The sequence below is a fragment of the Colobus angolensis genome, unplaced genomic scaffold (assembly GCF_000951035.1).
Source record: "Colobus angolensis palliatus isolate OR3802 unplaced genomic scaffold, Cang.pa_1.0 Scaffold17, whole genome shotgun sequence".
NCBI classification, from domain to species: Eukaryota; Metazoa; Chordata; class Mammalia; order Primates; family Cercopithecidae; genus Colobus; species Colobus angolensis.
Window position 1 is genome coordinate 8,331,900 of NW_012114821.1, and position 20,843 is coordinate 8,352,742.

Consider the following 20,843-nt stretch of genomic DNA (forward strand, 5'->3'; position numbering starts at 1 on the left):
ACTAGAGTTTTCTGTAAAGCGTTTTGAAGTAGGTGTCGTTACTTCATACGCCAGGAACTGTTCTTGGCACTGGTGATTTCACTTCTATGTGAAAGCGAAAAGAATTGCCAAGAACAAGGGAGAGTATTAGCCTTTAAGGCTCTTAAATTCTTCTGTGATAAAGCAGAAAATACACATGCACATAAAGAAATAGACTTGCAAGTATATTAAAATACAAAATAGAATAACTGAATAAAAAGAAGGATGAGTTGCTGTATGTGGAATGATCAGGAAGGGCCTGTTGGACTCAGTAACATTTGAGTTGAGACCTGAACAGAGAAGCAGGCATCCATGCACAAACGTGGAGGGCAGGTTTGGCAAGAGGATGAAAGTTTAAAGCCCGTGAAGCAGGAATGAGTTTGGGGGTAAAGAAAGGACAGAGGTGAGATCAGCATGAGAGAAGTAGAAAAAGAACAGAAAAGTCATTAATGAATTGTAGTCCTAATAAATAATCCTAACGGCTACATTTCATGATTACAGATTAGGATCCAGGCTCAGTGCTAGGTTTTCTGTGTAACTAAGCAGTTTTTACTCCTTTCAAGAATCCTGCTTAACTCCATTTCTTAGAGCAATAGAGGCTTCTGTGTATTAGCATACCTATCTAAGATCTAATTCCAAGAAGTTAAAGAGCCTGGGTTCAAGAGTTAGTTTGATTGAATGACTCTGAATCCTTGTTTATGAATTTATTTTTTCATGCTAACACTGCATTAGTTAGTGTTTGTCAAGATCTTTCTGCAGTGGGAGAATGGATAAGACATAGTATCTGTCTTTGAACTGTGACTTCTAGAAGGTCAGTCTCAAGAGTTCAGTGTTTCCTCTTACCATCCTCAGAACCATATCCTGGAGTCAAGAACCTTAATCCATCACTTCACAGTGTGGTTATCGGGAGTGAAGAAGATTATTTTGTGAAAATGTTAATCACAATGTCATTACCTGTGGTAAAAGTAATTATTTTATTTTGTTGTTTTTGTAGTTCCTACTTTACCTAGCCCATGTCCCCATTGTGAGAAAACAGTCAGGGATCAGGAACTTCAGTCTGACCCAAGAACAAGGTTCATGCAATCACCTATGCGTGACCGGTCATCGATCTGATTCTTCTGCAACCTAGGTGTGAAACTAGTGTAAACAGTTCAGCAGTAACCGCATGAACTCTGGTGGAGGACGACTCTAGGGGAGGATTGCTCAAGAAAACCTGTGTGAAGCTGACTCGCGGTCAACTAACTGGGCTGATAGCCCAACTGCCCTGGGCTTTCTTCTTAGTTCTGTTCCTCACTAGTTGTATGACTTGAATTGAATGTTTTTCATTCATTCATGTATTCATTCTTTAATCTACGTTCTCTTTCGTGGAAAAAAATACTATGGATCAGATACCAATTTAGGCAGGTAGGAATTTAATATAAATAAAGCAGCATCTCTTCTGACAATGGTACAAGAGATGGAGACACTTCGTACATTTTTTTGTTTCAATATAACATGTAAACTGCCATTACTGAGGATATAGTAATAGGACAAAATATATAATTCTCAGTTGAAGCTGCTGGACATAGAGTAAGATTTTATGGAGAGGTGGCACTGGAGCTGAACACGGAAGGATAGGAAAGACTATTTTTAAGGAAACACAAATAGTATATGATAAGTAAAGGTAAATATTTTTTGAGCATCTATCTTGCTACATTGCTCTTCTAGGCCCTAGAAATTAGCAGTAAACAAAAGAAATCATTCCCTGCCTTTCATAAGTTTTCATTCTGTGTAAAAACATAGTGAAAGAAAACATTAACACAAAGAAGGCACTCATCATCAATTTTCACTGGATTTGAGGTTCAAAAATAGTCCAAATGGGAAAGGAGCTAGAGAGCATATGAAAAATCCAGACATACCTGCCTAGCTATAATGAAACTGAAATATGCCATTAACTTCTTGTCAGTTGCCTGAACACAGCACTCCTGCAATTCAGTAAGTAGCTCCTTCCCAGGGCTCCTTCAGTCTTTGCTCATGCAAAGAATTTCTCCCTCTCAAATGTGAACTCTTCAATGAAAGGGGATACAAATTGCACATTTTATATCCTCAGTCCTAGCAATGATCATAGAACAGGTGTTCAAGAATATTTGCTAATGCGGTTGCTAAATACAAAGCCAACAATAACAACTCTGTGTGTGTGTGTGTGTGTGTGTGTCTGTGTGATAGAAATTGTAATGCTAAAAACAATATGACTTAAAATAGAATAAAAGTTACCAAGTTTCTAAAGCTAAATCTAAAGAAAGAACCTAAGGAAAGAAGTGTGATAACACTACATTAAAAGTGTGTACAGGTACAAAAGCATACAACAGTACCTTCAAATGTGTGTCTGTGTGTGTGTGTGTGTATTTATCCAGAATAGTGACAACTCTATAAACTCTCTATAACATTTATATCTATGAGATGCTCTTTTATATGTTCATATTGGAACACACAATACTGTAAAGATATCAATTTTCTCAAGTTTATGCATTAAGCATACCCCAATCAATATATCAGCATATTTGCTGGTATATGTGTGTGGGGGGGGTGTGCGTCTGGGTGCATTTGTGTCTGTGTACATATGTGGAAACTGACAAACTCCTTCTAAATTTTATGTGAAAGAAAATGCAAATAACAAGGAATAACCAAGATAATCTTAAAGAAAAAAAATTGCTGAAGGAGTCATAATACCAGATATCACAATTTTTTCTAAAGCAATAGCAATTTAAACCACGTAGTATGATATGAAGATAGATAAAAATATATCCATGAAATAAAATAGAGAATTTGAAAACAGTTGTGTGTGTATATAAAATCAACAGCTCTTTGACAAAGACGGAACTAGAATGCAGTGGGAAAGTGTCAACTTTCTATTCAAGAGTGCTGAGTCAGTTTGGAATGAATGGAACTTCTATGTGAAAGCGAAAAGAATTGCCACGAAGTAGACGGACTATGTTTTTAACTGGCTGCATGAAAAGTACTAATCAATAATAATAATACATTAAATTTTATTAAAATTAAAAGCCAAAACATACTCTTAAATTGGGAGAGGAAGGAGACAGGTTTCTGCAGGCCTTGCAAAGTCCTGTGGGACTAAAACATGTTCCCTAGCAGCAAAGCAAGTGTATGGCAGAAGCTCAGAATGAATGGATTTCCATAAGTATCTGTTGGATTAATCAATGTTTTCATATTTAACACATACATATACAAAATATGAATTCACAGAATATAGGACAGCATAGCATAGACATAAAATGAGGGAGGATTTGGATATTCTGAAGCCATAATGACTGGATTTAAATATTTCCTCAAAAAATTATTAGCTGGTCTTGAGAAACTTATGTAATTTTTCTGGTCTTCAGCTTCCTCAACTAAGAAGAGTTAAATAATGATAGCATACGCTTCAGAATGAAGTAAATACACAAAATGTGTTTTCAGCACAGTGCTGGGCTCTGCAAAACTATTCAGTGAGTGTGAGCTCTTACATCCTACACTTCACCCTGCTGCATGGTGTATCATCAGCATGTGCTTTTCTTATTTATTTATTTACATATTATCAACTTTCTTCTATAAAGCATTTAACATCGCAGTAACGTACTATAAAAGTAATTGAACATCCTCGACTTCTGCCTATAAATGTATAGATGTATGTAAATTTAGTGTTTTTGTACATACAATGATGAGTGTATGGAATAACCTTTACTAAAGATCTGTAATAAGCAGAATGTTCAACCCATGGCTAAGGTTCCTAGAAATTGAAAAGAAGAAAGTGTCCAGTGTACCTGCTGTGTCTCATGCATTTTACGTGTATTTTCTTATCTAATCTTTCCAGCAAGCTACGGAAAGAGATATTTCTCCATTTAACAAAGAAGAAAATTGAAGGCAAACACAATTTAGTCATTTACTCAGCACTACAGACCCAGTAAGTAGTGGAACCATCATTCCACCTGGATTTGTGTGCATTTTCCAGTGTACCATGTTGTCTCTTGACCCTGTAAGAACTTTGTATGTTGCAGATACCACAAGATCTTCATACTAGTAGGTTTCCCAGTGGATAAAAAGTTCATAAATGCCATAAAGAGGTATGCTCAAAATACTCTGGCAGATTAGATAAAGGTGAAAACATTTTGTGGTTATGGGTGTTAGTAAAAGCTTCCTATGTTGGTTTTTTTTGCTCAGGATGTTGTTTGTAAATCATATACATATTTGCATTCTCTACCTCTAGCTCTTAAATCTAATCTTTTTGTTGGGCCAATCAGTGGTACCCTCTATATCCTGCTCTGGATCTGTGGCAATTTCTACATAGTCATTACCTTGTAAAGGCTACTATCCCACTGCTGAATGAATACTTCTCAAATGAAATACAGGGATACATGGAAAAAGTGAGTTTTTAAAATATTGTACAGTCCAACCAGAAATGTCTATTTAGATACCATCCCTCTATTTCTAAACTATATTATGGTTTGGTCTGTTTATCTACTTATTTTCAAAATCTGGCTTGTCTAAATACGTACCAGGACTTTATCTGAGCAGGTAAAGTGAGACACACAGATACTAAACTGATTTCCATGAAGAAAGAATTATTTTTCTAAATTCAAAGAAGCACGGTACTCAGAGCCACCTAGAGAAGCACCCAACAGAGATGACCTGGCAGACAGAAAAGAGAACTATGAGTTGGCTGGAATCTTCTCACAGTTTTCACAGGAAAGAAATGGGCAGGCAATGTTCAATTATGAGGAGTAGAAACTTATGATCAGAAAGTTTGAAAAATTTTGATGGGCTGTGGGCTATATGGGTGGTAAGGGCAGGGAACAGTGCCACGGACTGTACTAGTCTGATAAAAGGAGACTGGTGAGAAGTGTGGCCTCTGGATTGGTTGGTTTGCTTATCAAAGGTGTGGTGGCAGGCAAGTTGTTTGTTATTTCCAGGAATTAGTTAACCTCCAGAGAAGTGGTTCCCTAGGCATTTAAAGAGCCCAAACTCTAGAGCATCAAAAATGTAAAAATAAGAAAACATAGCTAATCCACAGGCCTTACAACCTTATTTAGTGTTTAATCAGAGAAAGGCAGATAACAATCTAGTGGGTGATTCTCTGTAGGATACTATCTGTGCTAGGTGCCAAGAAAATATTATTAAAACGTATAGTGGAATAAAATTGCACTATCTGACATACTCAGGGTAGTCTTTGTTTCAGATTATTCTTCCCTTTTGGAGAATTTGTCAGCCACTTACTGAAACAGTATTACTTAGATCTGTATTTAGCATATTCCTTTTCATTCATTTTCTTTCCTGATACTTCCATGACCATATGTTCTTTGGCATTCTTTTTAATTAGCGACAGATGGATGAAGAAACTTTAGATCCTTCGTGGATTCCACGCTGTTTTGGTGCTTTCAAACTGGCAAAACCACAAACCTAGCAGCAATCTCTTAGGCAACTTTAACTGCCCCTAAACTTTGCCTAATAACGGTCATTTTGAGGTGGGGTGTTGGGTTTGAGGCTGTGAGTGTCTTTATGTAACCAACATGGAGCTTTTTGGGGAGTATAAACTAAAACTCTCTGAATCTCTGCAGCCACACCCTTTGAACACCCAACTTCTCCAAGAACAAAAACGCTTGCCTGACACAATGTCAAATGTGTCGCATCTTTAAGTGTATGGAAGAGTTATGCATTAGAGGAAGGGAATAAAGTTCTATTATATGACATTTCAGCAAGCAAAACAAAGAATATCTAAATCCCACCTTGGCCCAGTCACTGCTCATTGTCAAGGAAAATATATCAACAAGGAGCAATGACCATTAAACATTAAACCATCACTTCATTTTCAATCATGCCTGTGAATGGAAATGCAGTGAGTTGCACTCTGGTCACGAGTATCACACCACGTCCTTTAAGACTGGGACCTGACAGGCTAAACCAGGGACATGGCTCTCACCTCCCTTCTCTCCAAACATGGAAGGAGTAAAGTCCTTCACACTTGCCACCAACCCAGCTATTTTATGCATTCTCTATCTCTCTATCTTTTTGCAAAGGATGAAAGAGGAAGCAAAATTACACAAACCCCTCATCAGGCTGACCTGGACAGACACCCCATGATGCTGATTTCCAATGAGCCTGGTACCAAAAAGGAGTTAGTGCCATTCCTTCTGAAACTATTCCAAACATTTGAAAAGGAGGGATTCCTTCCTAACTTATTTTATGAAGCCAGCATCATCCTGATACCAAAACTGGGAAGAGACATAACAAAAAAAGAAAATGTCAGGCCAATATCCCTGATGAACTTCACTGTGAAAATCCTTAATAAAGTACTGGCAAACTGAACCCAGCAGCACACGAGAAAACATCCACCATGACCAAGCTGGCTTCATCCCTGGGATGCAAGGCTGGTTCAACATACACAAATCGATAAACATAATTGATCACATAAGTAGAACCAAAGACAAGAACCACATGATTATCTCAATAAATGGAGAAAAGGCCTGGGCAAAATTTAACATTGCTTCATGTTAAAAACTCTCAATAAACTAGGGTATTGATGGAACATATCTCAAAATAATACGAGCTATTCATGACAAATCCACAGCCAATATCATATTGAATGCGCAAAAACTGGAAGCATTCCCTTTGAAAACTGGTACAAGACAAGGATGCCCTGTCTCACCACTCCTATTCAACATAGTTTTGGAAGTTCTGGCCAGGGCAATCAAGCAAGAGAAAGAAATAAAGGGTATTCAAATAGGAAGAGAGGAAGTCAAGTTGTCTCTGTTTGCAGACAACATGATTTTACTTTTAGAAAACTCCATCATCTCAGCCCAAAAACATCTTGAGCTGATAAGCAACTTCAGCAAAGTCTCAGGATACAAAATCAATTACGCAAAAATTACAAGCATTCCTTTACACCAGCAATAGGCAAGCAGAGAGGTAAATCATGAATGAACTCCCATTCACAATTGCTACAAAGACAATAAAATACCCAGGAATACAGCTAACAAGTGATGTGAGGGACCTCTCCAGGAAGAACTATGAACCACTGCTCAAGGAAATAAGAGAGGACACAAACAAATGGAAAAACATTTCATCTTTATGGATAGGAAGCATCAATATCATGAAAATGGACATATTGCCCAAAGTAATTTGTAGATTCAATGCTATTCACATGAAACCACCATTGACATTCTTCACAGAATTAGAAAACAACTATTTTAAGTTTCATATGAAGTCAAAGTCCCCCTACAGCCAAGACAATTGTAAGCAAAAAGAACAAAGCTGGATGCATCATGCTACCTGACTTCAAACTATACAAGGATAAGACTGTTTTAAATGCAACCAAGATGCTGCTACTTTCACACCTGGTTTTCATTGACCTGCTACTCAGGCTTAGCTTTCTCCAGAGCATTTGTATCACCAATCACAGGCTACCCAGTCCATTATCCTTATCACCATGGTTTTCTCCATGCATAGTGGATCTTTTAAGGAGTGGACTCCCACTCTGTGAGGTGCGAGAACATTCACCCTACCGTCAGTGATGTCTTCATTGCCTGTAGGAGAGTGATCCAACTTCACAATTGAATCTTCTCACTTCTTTTCTCAAACTGTGTTCCACATTGAGTTTACAGGTTGGGTTATCTGGAAGCAAACGCTGAGACAGAGTTTGATGCAAGAGACATGATTTAGGGATCATCAGCTGTGAATAGAAGAGGGAGGAAGCAAGATTGGACAGAGGCAAAAGTCAAATCGTGATAAAGACTAGCTTGACAGCCTTGGCCAGTCCACAGACAGCCTCTGGTGTAAGGATTGCTCATCAGAGTACTGTACTTTGGGCCAAATGAACAGGTGTTTATCCCCACACTGTCTGAGTCCCTGGATTTGAAATTCTCCAAGAAGGACACAACCTCATGTTATGTGAGGTGGCTTTAAGCAGCTGAGGTAGAGCTTGAAGGAGCTGATAACTGGAGGTGTCTGTTTGCTGACTGGGCAGCAAATCTTTCCTTGAAGGGAGATCTGAAGGGACCTGCACTTGATTAACACACTTAGATAACTGCAGTACAACTGCCAAAATTAGGAAATTAGCAGAGTTAGCATTAATTTTTTTTTTTTTTTTTTTTTTTTGAGACAGAGTCTGGCTCTGTCCCCCAGGCTGGAGTGCAGTGCCGCGATCTCGGCTCACTGCAAGCTCCGCCTCCCGGGTTCACGCCATTCTCCTGCCTTAGCCTCCCAAGTAGCTGGGACTACAGGCGCCCGCCACCTCGCCCGGCTAGTTTTTTTTTTTTTTTTGAAAGATGAGGAGACACCGGGAACCACCATGGTCTCAATCTCCTGACCTTGTGATCCGCCCGCCTCTGCCTCCCAAAGTGCTGGGATTACAGGCGTGAGCCACTGCGCCCGGCCTACCATTCAATTTTAAACGTGGTGTACATTTAAATTTCACCAGTTCCATTCCTTTCGATTGGGGTGCAGAGAATGTTACCCCAAAGTATGATATTTTACCATACTCAACAATGAATTTAAAGAAATTTGAAGGGCTTAAAAGCTGCCTCAGAACCAATAACTTTCCAACCTTCTCTTATTTCTTCTTCCCTTAAGCACAGGGAGGGACTTTGGAGTTTCTCTAGTTGACTAAGGAGATTTCTTTCCAAAAGAAATGCAATTGTCTTTTGAACTCCTCTCTAAGAGTCTCATCAAATAACCAAAAAAAGTTTAAACCAGCGACTATGATGAGAAGAGACTAAAAGTCATCACTGTGCCCAGATAGACTTTTCATGTATTCTTCTGAGGGCCGCTTCCAGAAATTACCGGAGATACCTTATCTACACAACAAGAAAACTTTTATTCCCAATGCAGTTTAACCTCTCACCTTCTAATAATTTCCTGTTCCCATTAAGCTTCTTAAGAAAATCATGTACGGGATAATTTTGCTTCCTGGGCCTATTTATTTTCCATAAAATTACGTACTACCACTCTAAAATGCCCACAGTTTCCCACTTCCTTCTCCCCTTTGAAGGGGGGGTTTGAACCTCAACTATCTGGCCCTCTTTTGAATCTCATATTTGTGAGATTCCCAAGTCCCTGTGCATGTTAATACATTTGTATATTTTTTCTCTTCCTAATCTATCCATTGTCAGTTCATTTTAACAATGAACTTTCCAAGGGCAGAGGTGATGCTTTCCCATTCACATCTAAATTTCTTTGATAGCGTTTGTTACCTAGTTGAATTTCCCACCCAGGATAACACAAAGTATCCTATTGGCATGCCTTTTTATACTCCTTCAAATCTGGAATGATTCAAAGTGTTTTTTTTTTTTTTTGTCTTTTAGGATTTTAATTTTGTTTTATGGACATAAGTCTGTGGCTTTACAGAATGAAAATTTAGATTCATTAGGTTCCTTTTTATGATTAAAATACATTTATAAGAAATACTATATAAATTATGATGTCTTTCATTAATTCTTATCATACATATTGTGCTGCCTTTTTTTTTTTTTCCCCTCAAAACAGAGTAGACTGGTATTATTTTCCTCTTGTACGACGGGAGACTGATGCAGAGAGGTTAAAATTATCTAGCAGTGCATAGAAGAAGTAGTAATGTCATTCGATTTAGGGATTTTAAAGTCTGTCTTCTTCACAAGACTTCTCACTTCAGAAAACTGTGCCTATTTGTTATATTTACACTTTCCAGTTGAGGAGTTAGTTAAAAATATATGTACCCAAACTGCACAAATTATAATCATCAGACATTAGAGAAAGATATCTGTTTTTAACAGGCATTCCACTCTGAATTTGATCTGCAACAAATCCTGAGCTGTTGGAACACAGGTGATTGTGTCGGTAGCTGACTAGGTGGATTTATCTGGCTTTGGATGGAAAGGCTTTACTCCCACCATATGGGCTGTCTGGTGCTCCTCACTTTCACAACCCTGGCTGCTTCATCCATTATCAGACTTATCCTCACTCTCCGACTTGAGATTTTGGGAGAAAAAGGAGCACAGGCTACGTTCAAACTGTGGCTTTGGCAAATTCCTTAACCTCTCTGGGCCTCACTTCCTTAACCTCTCCAAAGTTAATGATACGTGTCTCCTATGGAGTTTTAATAATATGTCAGAGATGGGTGATCACTAGGCAAATAATACATCTAAGACACTCATTGTTTTTTAAAAATGTTTTCTCTACACTCATCCCTTGGTATTGAAGGAAGATTTGTTTCATGACCCTCCCCCTCCAAAAAATCTACAGGTGCACAAATCTGTTCCGTAAATTGGCAATGGCATGGTATTTGCATATAACCTAGACACATTCGCTCATATACTTTAAGTCATCTCTAGATTACTTACAACACATAATACAATATAAATACCACATAAATGGTTGTTATTCTGTATTGTATTTGCATTTGTATTATTTGAAGTTTTAAATTTTCTGAACAGTTTCAATCTGTGGTTGGTTTAATCTGTAGATGCAGAACTATCAGATAGGGAGGGCCTACTGTATTTAAGTTTTACATTTTACTCAGAGTATGAAGAGCCGGGACCAGCCTCTGCTCTCTGCCAGTTCACCACATTCACAATCAAAACAAGAGCCCTAAAGCACAGAGTTGTCCCTGGGCCTGCACACACCTGCATTCTATTTTTCCCCCATTACATCCATTTCTGACCAGGTGTTTAGGTCTACAGATAATTTTTTTCTTTTTCTTCATTGAATTATTGCTCTTGCTCTTAAAGAATTGATTCATTCTCCCACCATCTGCTTCCAAATAAAAACCTAAGAAATGCCCGGTCATCTTTGGGAAATAAATAACAATAGATAGATAGATAGATAGATAGACAGACAGACACACACACATAGGAAGATAAACTGATTCAGTGTTTACTCTGAACTCTTTATCAAATTAGAGATTCCCTAAGGGATAAAACAGTCAAAGAGCTATTTCCTGAGTAAAAAAAGCTTGTGGTTTACCCTACAGCCCCCAACAGAGCAGCAAGCACACCTCACAGCATGCCTATCTTTGATGCTGATTCTAACTTTCTGTGTAAGTATCACAGGTTGGGTGGCATTTACTTTTGCATGAATATGATGTAAACTTTAACTCACATTAATCCAGCAACTACAGTCATGTGCTGCATAATGACGTTTTCATCAACGGCAGACTGTATATACGACTGTGGTCCCATAAGATTATAAAATTATTTTTACAGTGCCTTTTCTATGCTATATTTAGATATGTTTAGATACACAAGTACTTACCATTGTGTTAGGATGCCCACAGCACTCAGTACAGTAACATGTTGTACAGGTTTGTAGCCTGGGAGCAATCTGCTATTCCACACAGCCTAAGTTAGCAGGAGGCTGTCCCATCTAGGTTTTTGAAAGCTAAATACGTGATGCTTGCGCCATGATGCATTCGCCTAAGACGCACTTCTCAGAACCCTTTGCGCGATGACGCAATCGCCTGAGACGCGTTTGTCAGAACCGTCTGCGCGATGACGCAATCGCCTGAGACGCGTTTGTCAGACCCGTCTGCGCGATGACGCAATCGCCTGAGACGCGTTTGTCAGACCCGTCTGAGCGATGACGCAATCGCCTGAGACGCGTTTGTCAGACCCGTCTGCGCGATGACGCAATCGCCTGAGATGCCTTTGTCAGAACCGTCTGCGCGATGATGCAATCGCCTGAGACGCGTTTGTCAGAACGTACACCCTTCTAAAGTGAAACGTGACAGTAGTTTTCTTCTTTTTAATTTTTGTAGGTACATAGTAGGTGTATATATTTACAGAGTGTATGAGATATTTTGATAATGATATCAGGGTAAATGGTGTATCCATTACCTTAAGTGTTTATTCTTTGTGTTACAAACAATTCAATTATACTCTTTTAGTTACTCTATAATGTACAATTAAGTTATTATTGACTATAATCACCCTGTTGTGCTATCAAATACTAGGTCTTATTAATTATTTCTATTTTTTGTACCCGTTAACAATTCCACTTCTCCACCCCAGCCTCTGGTAACCATCATTCTGCTCTGTATCTCTATGAGTTCAATGGATTTAATTTTTAGCTCTCACAAATCAATATAGTATTTGATTATTTCTCTATACAAAGAACTATGTTGGCTGTATAAGAAGAAATTCAAAAGAGAGAAAAAAATCTTAGTCCCATCCGTGACAATTTACGTTTATTAGAAATGTGCTGGCTCCTATATTGAGCAATAAATAGGGGTACAAAGATGGATACGACAATAACCTAACCCATGAGTTGTGAACAATCTCATCAAATATATTATTTGGTCTATATTTGTTGAAAACACAGAACACCAGACTAGCAGGCAATATATTAGTTTCAAGGGCTGTCCCTGAGGCTGAGAAGGTGTTTGGTCTCTAGTAACACTATTAATTTTGGGGAAAAAAAGAATAAATAAAAGCAGCATTGAGCTATCTTGTCTATTATAAATTGAAAATATCTTCTTATATGACATAATTAATTTCTGATAACTATTTAATGGTGGGGATACCATGTTTTTAATTAAAAATTAAAATACACATATTGTGGAAAAATGTTTTTAAAATAAATGATCTACATTCTAGCAATAAAAACTAAATAGTTGGATATGTTTCCTTGTGTTTATTTTTTTAATTCTATACTTGGATAGGTATACATCTGTATATCTATAAATAATTATCACTGTGCACATAGTTTTATGTTCTATATTTTTTACTTATTTGCATATTATATACATTTTCTGGTGACCTCAAAAAAATTTTAAATACTTATTTTCAACAGTTCCACTATATAGTTTTAGTGTAACTTATTCAGCCATTTTTTTTCTGGAGATACACATTTTATATTAAGTTTATAAATAAATATGAAGTAACTTTTATATATTTCTGAATATTTTCCTCAGTAGTATAGGGCAAAAGAAAACTTTGCTGAAAATCAATGATAGCGTAGGGGAGAAAAACAAGTTCACTGAAAACTGGCAAAAGGTAGATTAATAGAAGACAATATATAAAAATATATTAACATGTATATGGGCATGGGAGGCATACTAATATTAAAAGCTCAAATAAATGGCCAACTGATGCTTTTGCATCATCTTGAGGTTACAAAAGAATAAGAGCTCAGGACATGGCCATACAGGTTATGGGAGGGAGAGGAGAAGAAAGGCCTGGAGAAAAGGTGGTCACGTTGTGCAGATGAAACCTGTCAGGCAGCAGCCCTCAGAAGGAATAGATGGTAGCCAGTGGTCAATGTTCCTGTCAGACATTTAAAGGTTTCTGAATCAGTTAATCTTTCCTGGTTATGAATAAGGGAGGGCTTCGCAAAAACCCTGTGTGCATCTGTTGTTTATTTCACTTTATCTCCTCTACAGGTGCAAATCCCAGCCACTCCCCCAACCCTGCACAAAAGACAACATTTCAACTATTCTTATGTTTCTAGCCCCGCTGAATAGCCATCTTGAAATATAGCAAATAAGTATATACGGGGGTAAATTTTTTTTTTTTTTTTTTTTTTTTGGTCACCAGGCTGAAGTGCAGTGGTGTGATCTCAGCTCACTGCAACCTCCATCTCCAAGGTTCAAGCAATTCTCCTCACTCAGCCTCCAGAGTAGCTGGGACTACAGGCATGCACTACCATGCCATGCTATTTGTGTGTGTGTGTGTGTGTGTGTGTTCTTATTACAGACAGAGTTTCACCACGTTGGCCAGAATTGTCCCAATCTCTTGACCTCATGCCCGCCCGCCTCAGCCTCCCAAAGTGGGGTAAAATATTTTTAGTTTCCTTCAGTAATTTTTTCTATTTACTTATTTTCCCCTTAAATACTACCTTTAATATGCTCAAGTAATTTTAGCAATCATATCATAATGTAAATTCCAATATCATATGATTTAAATGAGGAAAGAAGGAAAGGAGGTAGGAAGGAAGGAAAGAAGGAAGAAGGAAGGGAGGGAAGGGAGGGAGGGAGGAAGAAAGGAACGAAGGAAAGAAGGAAGAAGGGAGGAAGGGCGGGAGGGAGGGAGGGAGGAAGGAAGAGAGGAAGGAAAGAAGGGAGGGAGGGAGTTGGTAAAGCTCAAATCCGGTTCTAATGAACTCTATTTCAGTGGGAAGCCTGGAGTTGAGAACTGCAGAACAATCAATCTGGAGCATTTTAGTCTTGAGCTGATCTGTTAAAGCAGTTCTGAAGAGGGGTTGATCAAAGGCAACAGGACATGGGGATTCAGCTTCCAGAAGGATTCAGCTTCCAGAAGTAACTATAGGATCAAGAGGAGCTTAATTGGCCCTAACTGGCCTGAACTCAGAGAAGATAAGAAACGTCCCCTGTTTTAGCTGGCCCCCAAACACAATGGTCCAGGAAATGCTACCATCACACAAGATTGTGTTCTTTAACACAGAACCTCTTTAAGGCAGAGGTTATTTGTATAGGTGATGAGAACACACAAGACTACATTTTATGGGAACAATAAAAACTCCACAAACATTCACATGTTTTATGTAAGCCTTGCATATGATATACTTTCAAGAAATACTAATTTAACCCAATTTTACTATTGTTTATTCCCTGCAAATAATATCTTCTATTTACAATGGTTTTCAATTTGTACAATTGTTTTCAATATGTACAGTTGTTTTCAGTTTGTGCAATTACATTTTGTCTGCTACTTTTCTTTTTCCTTTTGTTTTTGTTTGTTTGTTTGTTTTTGTGTCTTTAACCACTCATTAAACCACACTGGGGAAAAAACTTAATATATTGTATTCATTATTTTTCCTTAATATTTGTTAAGGTGATGTTAAATTAAAATCTGTTGGGATTCTTTTACTATCCTGGATGATTTAAGTATAATTGGCTTAAACACTAGACCATTTCACAGCTTGAAAGACTAAGAGTTTTTTTTTTACAAGTTTTCCTGATTCTTAGATCTTGAAAATTCATGTTTTGTATCTTCTTTGCAGACTGCCTCTGTTTATCAAAATGCAAAACTAAACTCTTTCAAGAATCCACTCACATTAATAAATGTATGAAACTATTAACCTTAAGGACAAGATCTCATAGCAGCATCTCACAACTCTTGTACTATCTGTACCCCAGCTACTCCTCCTCTCTTTATTTCTCATCAGGAAAAAAGAAAATTTTTCTTCTCTAACCACAAAAGCTTTGTATTCTTTTCTGGAGTTTTATACCCTGTGAGTGACAATTTTTATTTAATTTTTTAAAGTTACTTTTGCCTGTGTAAGATGAGAAGAAAGTAAGCAATGGAAAAGTTATGACCACAGAAGTTCCTTGCCTCAGGAAAAGTAGCTAGGTTGCTGTTGAGTGAATAAAGCATTGGAAAAAACAATCTGTAAGACAAGTACAGAATTAGAAGGGAAGGGCATGTGTGCAAAACTAGTGTTTCAGAGTGTATATGGGCAAGGTTTGACACTGACTCCTAGATTCATTGGTATAATTATTCAACATTGCAATGAGAAGTCCGAGGGACAGAGAATAGATGGATATTGCAAAGTCAAAGCCATATTCCTATACTTTTGAGACACAAGAAAGAACTTGACCAGCCCCTGTGGGCGATCCATGGAGCACCGACCATGTGATTATTATCATCTTTCTTTTGTCCTAGTGTTAGTAAAGCCTGGGAAACAGATGACAAATATTTCATTACATTTGTAGAATTACTGTTCTTTTTTATCTTTGTGTGTCTTGTAAAGCAGATTCTTGCATCATGGCTATAGTGCAGTGGTCTGGAAATTTGCCACTGCCCTTCAGTTAATTAAGGCTGTGGTCTCTTAAGTTGGCTCCAAGTAGGTGCTCCATAAATATTAGGTGAATGAACAAATATGAATGAATATTATGGCTGAGGCTGCTCTATCATAACTCTATTTGTGATAATAATAGTTGATCTGTGAAGTTGCAATCAATACAAGCTCTTACGGGCATCATATATAGATCTCTTCTCTTGTCTTCTTGAATTTATATGTTCTAAAACAGGGACTAGAACGTTTTATTTATGTTGGTCACTAATTCATGAGGAAAAAATATCAATTGAAGTGTGAGATGACAAAACAACTTGTTATACTTAGTTTTTAAAGATAAATATGGAGTTTCCTACTCACCTGCTTTTTTAAAATAAAATAATTCAACAACTGGGCAGACATCTATTGATCATATACTGCATGCATGGAGCTATGCTATTCCAGGCTACTAGAACCAATGAGAATAGCTAAAGGAGACACATTGCTGTTAAAACTTAATCGTTGCTCTAATTCTCTTGTATGTGTACATGCATATAAATATGTATGAAGGATGAAGTGATCAGTGACTTAGTAAGAACATTCTTTTTTCTTATAGTTCACAATTACATAAAGGAAGAAAAAGTTCAAAATCATTAGCAAAATCTCACCTAAATCTATAATTTTTTTTGCAGTTCTCTCTTTCTTATTCCGTACTCCAGGCATTGTGAGTCACTCGCATTGCATGACAAGATCTGTACTTTGCACCTCGTTCTATGTAGTTAACTAGATATTGTTATTTAACTCCAGATAGAGAAATGCTCTATTAGAAATGTACACATCCAGATCCAAATTGTGTCTACCTTCGTGTGTGGTTTCAAATTTTTAGAGTAGCTTTGTTTTGGCTTTTTAAAAAAATCTTGCCAGAAACTCTGCTAAGTGAGAAATGGTATCCAATTTAGTTTATACCCTCAGGCATTTACCAGTTTGATGGACCTAAAGCATAGGCTGATTAATATTTGATGAATAATTGGGAGTATATACACAACTTCACTCTTCTGTATCTCTCTACGTAATACTATGCATATGTGTGATTTTATTTTTCTAGTCAAATCTCAATATTTATTAATATGAAAACATTAAGGAGAATTACATATTGGAAGAACAAGGTATTGAGGTGTCAAGCTTAGACACAAAGAGGTATAAGTAGAACATTTCAGGTTCTCTATTTAATAGTTTCATCCCTCACACTTCTGCCAGAATAGACTTTATAGAAGGCAAACCCAATGTCTGTGCAACTACCAGTAGTCCCCACTGTAAAAGGTTCCTGTTACTTCATGTTATTTCCAGTATCGTTTGTCCAGTATGAGCTTAAATATATATTTTATTTATTTCATGGTATAAATGTATTTCCCTATGATACCATATTGCATTTTCCTAAGTAGTAATGGTAAATCTCTTTTGGTTTTTCCAATTTTCTTTTTTTTTTTTTTGAGACAGTCTCACTCTGTCATCCAGGCTGGAGTGCAATGGCACGATCTCACTGCAACCTCCACCTCCCAGGTTCTAAGGGATTCTCCTGCCTCAGCCTCCAGAGTAGCTGGCATTACAGGCACATACCACTACACCCAACTAATTTTTGTGTTTTTAGCAGAGACGAGGGTTTCACTAGGTTGGCCAGGCTGGTCTCAAACTCCTGATCTCAGGTGATCCACCGCCTCGGCTTCCCAAGGTGCTGGGATTACAAGTGTGAGCCACCGCGCCCGGCTGGTCTTTCCAATTTTTTTTTTAAATTAAAAAATATAACATACACATAGAAAAGATAAAAAATGCTGAATTAAATTGATAGAAATAAAGTGGGTGCTATGTAGCCACCACTGAGAAGGAGTATCAGTACATTGGTAGTGCCCGGTATCCCTCCATGTGTCCCTTCTGATCACATTCCTCTCCTTATCCTGTAATGTCTACATGTATATCTATATTAATATTGATATAGATAAATATTTACAATTAAATATTATGTGTAAGTACATAAACACATATTCATACATAGAAGTATGCATTACTTCAAGGCACTGATTATATATTAATATGTTATGTATGTGATTTCATTTTTATTTTTTAACCTTACAAAAATGAAATAAAGTATGTGTTCTCTTGATTCTTACCTCTTTTAGACAGCCTCATGTTTGTAAAATCTGTCTAGATTGTTTTATGTAGCTGCATTTCATTCTTTTATATCACTGGATGATAGCTCATCACATAAATATGCAAGAGTTTATCTTTTCTACTGGTGATGGACATTGGGTTTTTTCCAATTTGGTGTTATTACATACTAATAATTCCATGTGGACACCCATTCTGCTGAATTTTTATCTAGAAGTGGAATCAACTTATCACAGACTATGCAAACCTTTGCATTCAGTAGATAATGCCATTTTTTAAGTGAGTATGTGGAACTACATTCCCAGAGGCATTACATGAGAGTTTCTGTTACTGCACAGTCTCACCAATACATGGTGGTATAAGACTGTTTTAACTTTTGCAAGTCTGCTGAGAATATAATTTTATCTTATTGTGGTTCTAATTTGCAGTTCCCTGATTAATAATGAAACTGAACAGCTTTTCATGTTTATTGATTATTTGAATAAAATATCTGCTAAAGATGTTTGCCCATTTTTCTATTGATTTTTCTGCCTTTGTATTGATTAAAGGAATAATGTATATAATTATGAAACCAGTCCTTTGCCACTACAAATATATGAAGTATATAACCCAGTAGATTTTCTTTTTTCAGCTTTATTAAGGTACGCCTGATGAATAGAAATCATGTGTATTTAAGATGTACTAATTGATGTTTTAATGCATGTGTACATTGCGAAATGATCAAGCTAATTAACATATACATCCCTCACATAGTTGTTTGTATGATAGTTTTGTCACACAAAGGGATATGGGATAATTTGCTGTTCCAGCTCCATTTATTGTAAAGACCATTCTTTCCCCTGATGCTCTATGATGACACTTCTGTAATACATGAGGAGTACACATACATGAACAAATTGAATCTGTTTCTAGCATCTCCTTTACCTTCAATTACTTTGTTTATTTCTACCTGTGCAAAAACTTCACTATCCTAATGATATGGCTTTTGGCTCTGTTTCCCCACCCAAATCTCATGTTGAATTATAATACCCAGTGTTGGGGCAGGGACTAGTAGGAGGTGATTTGATCATAGCAGAAGATTCCCGCCTTTCTGTTCTAATGGTAGTGAGTGAGTTCTCACGAGATCTGGTTGTTTAAAAGTGTGTACCACTTCCCCCTTTACTCTTTCTTTCCTGCTCGGCCACGTGAAGACGTGTTTGCTTCCCCTTTGCTTTCTGCCACGATTGTAAGTTTCCCGAGGCCTCCCAGTCATGCTTCCTGTATAGCCTGAAGAACTCTGAGCCAATTAACCCTCTTTTCTTCATAAATTACCCAGTCTCAGGTAGTTCTTTATAGCAGTGTTAGAACAGATTAATACACCTAATTAATATAATATTTTAAATCGTGAGGGTATCTTTTAATTTTTTTTTTTTTGGAGACAGTGTTTTTTTCTTTTTGTCCAGACTGGAGTGCAATGGCACAATCTCAGCTCACTGCAACCTCCACCTCCCAGGTTCAAGCGATTCTACTGCCTTAGCCTCCTGAGTAGCTGAGGTTACTGGCGCCTGCCACCAGGCCCAGGTAATTTTTTGTATTTTTAGTAGACAGGGTTTCACTATATTGGCCAGGTGGTGTTGAACTCCTGACCTCAGGTGATCGGCCTGCCTCGGCCTCCCAAAGTGCCGGGATTACAGGTGTGAGCCACCAGCCCGGCCCTAAATTTTTATTCCCAGATCATTTTCTCTGTGATGGTTTTACTTCTCTTTTATTCCTATGTACCATTTTTATGAGATTGTAATATTTTAAATTTGTTTTATAATTATTGCTACTATGTGAATAAATATTTGATTTTTAATTATCTATCAGTCTTGTTAGATTATTAAGAATCATAATGTTTAAATTGAAATAAAAATTTATATAGAAATATATGTTCTTTCATAATTATTATTTATTCTATTTGCTATTATTTTCCAACTCTATTTTTATAGTGATTTTAAACATCATCCAACAGATAATTACCAATCACCGACTACTTAGCAGGCATTTGGCTGCATCATGCTACAAAACAGACAAAGCTTCCTATCCTTGTGGAGCTTACATTCTCATGTGTATAGGAAATAATATGTACAAAAAATAATAGGACATAAAATATCATAAATAGTACTGGAAGGTAAAGAGGGCTATGCAATTTATAGACAAGGGCATGTGGGATTTAGATGGTATGGTACAGAGGTTTGAATTCTAAAAAGGGTGGCCATAGGAAGTTTCTAATTAAGTTATCAAATTATTGGAAACTTTTCTGACGTTTTAATAGAGAGAGAACTGACGCATCTATACCAGAGTGAAAGATATTTTAACACCATATCCAATCCAAAATCTTGGCTTGTTTATCACTTTACTTGGGTTTTCCTTTATGCCCATAAATTGAGTGTTAGAATTTTCTCTATGAGTGTCTTATTTATCTCTTATTTCTTCATACTATTCTTTGAAATTATAATTTTTAAAATTTGTTTTTTAATTATTACTACTATGTGAATAGATATTTAATTTTTAATTATCTATTAGTCTGCTAGATTATTGATAATAAATATTTAAATTGAAATTAAAATCTGGCCGGGCGCGGTGGCTCAAGCCTGTAATCCCAGCACTTTGGGAGGCTGAGACGGGCGGATCACAAGGTCAGGAGATCGAGACCATCCCGGCTAACACGGTGAAACCCCGTCTCTACTAAAAAAATACAAAAAACTAGCCGGCCGAGGTAGCAGGCGCCTGTAGTCCCAGCTACTCGGGAGGCTGAGGCAGGAGAATGGCCTAAACCCGGGAGGCGGAGCTTGTAGTGAGCTGAGATCCGGCCACTGCACTCCAGCCTGGGCCACAGAACGAGACTCCGTCTCAAAAAAAAAGAAGAAAAAGAAATTAAAATCTATATAGAAATCATGTACTCTGTA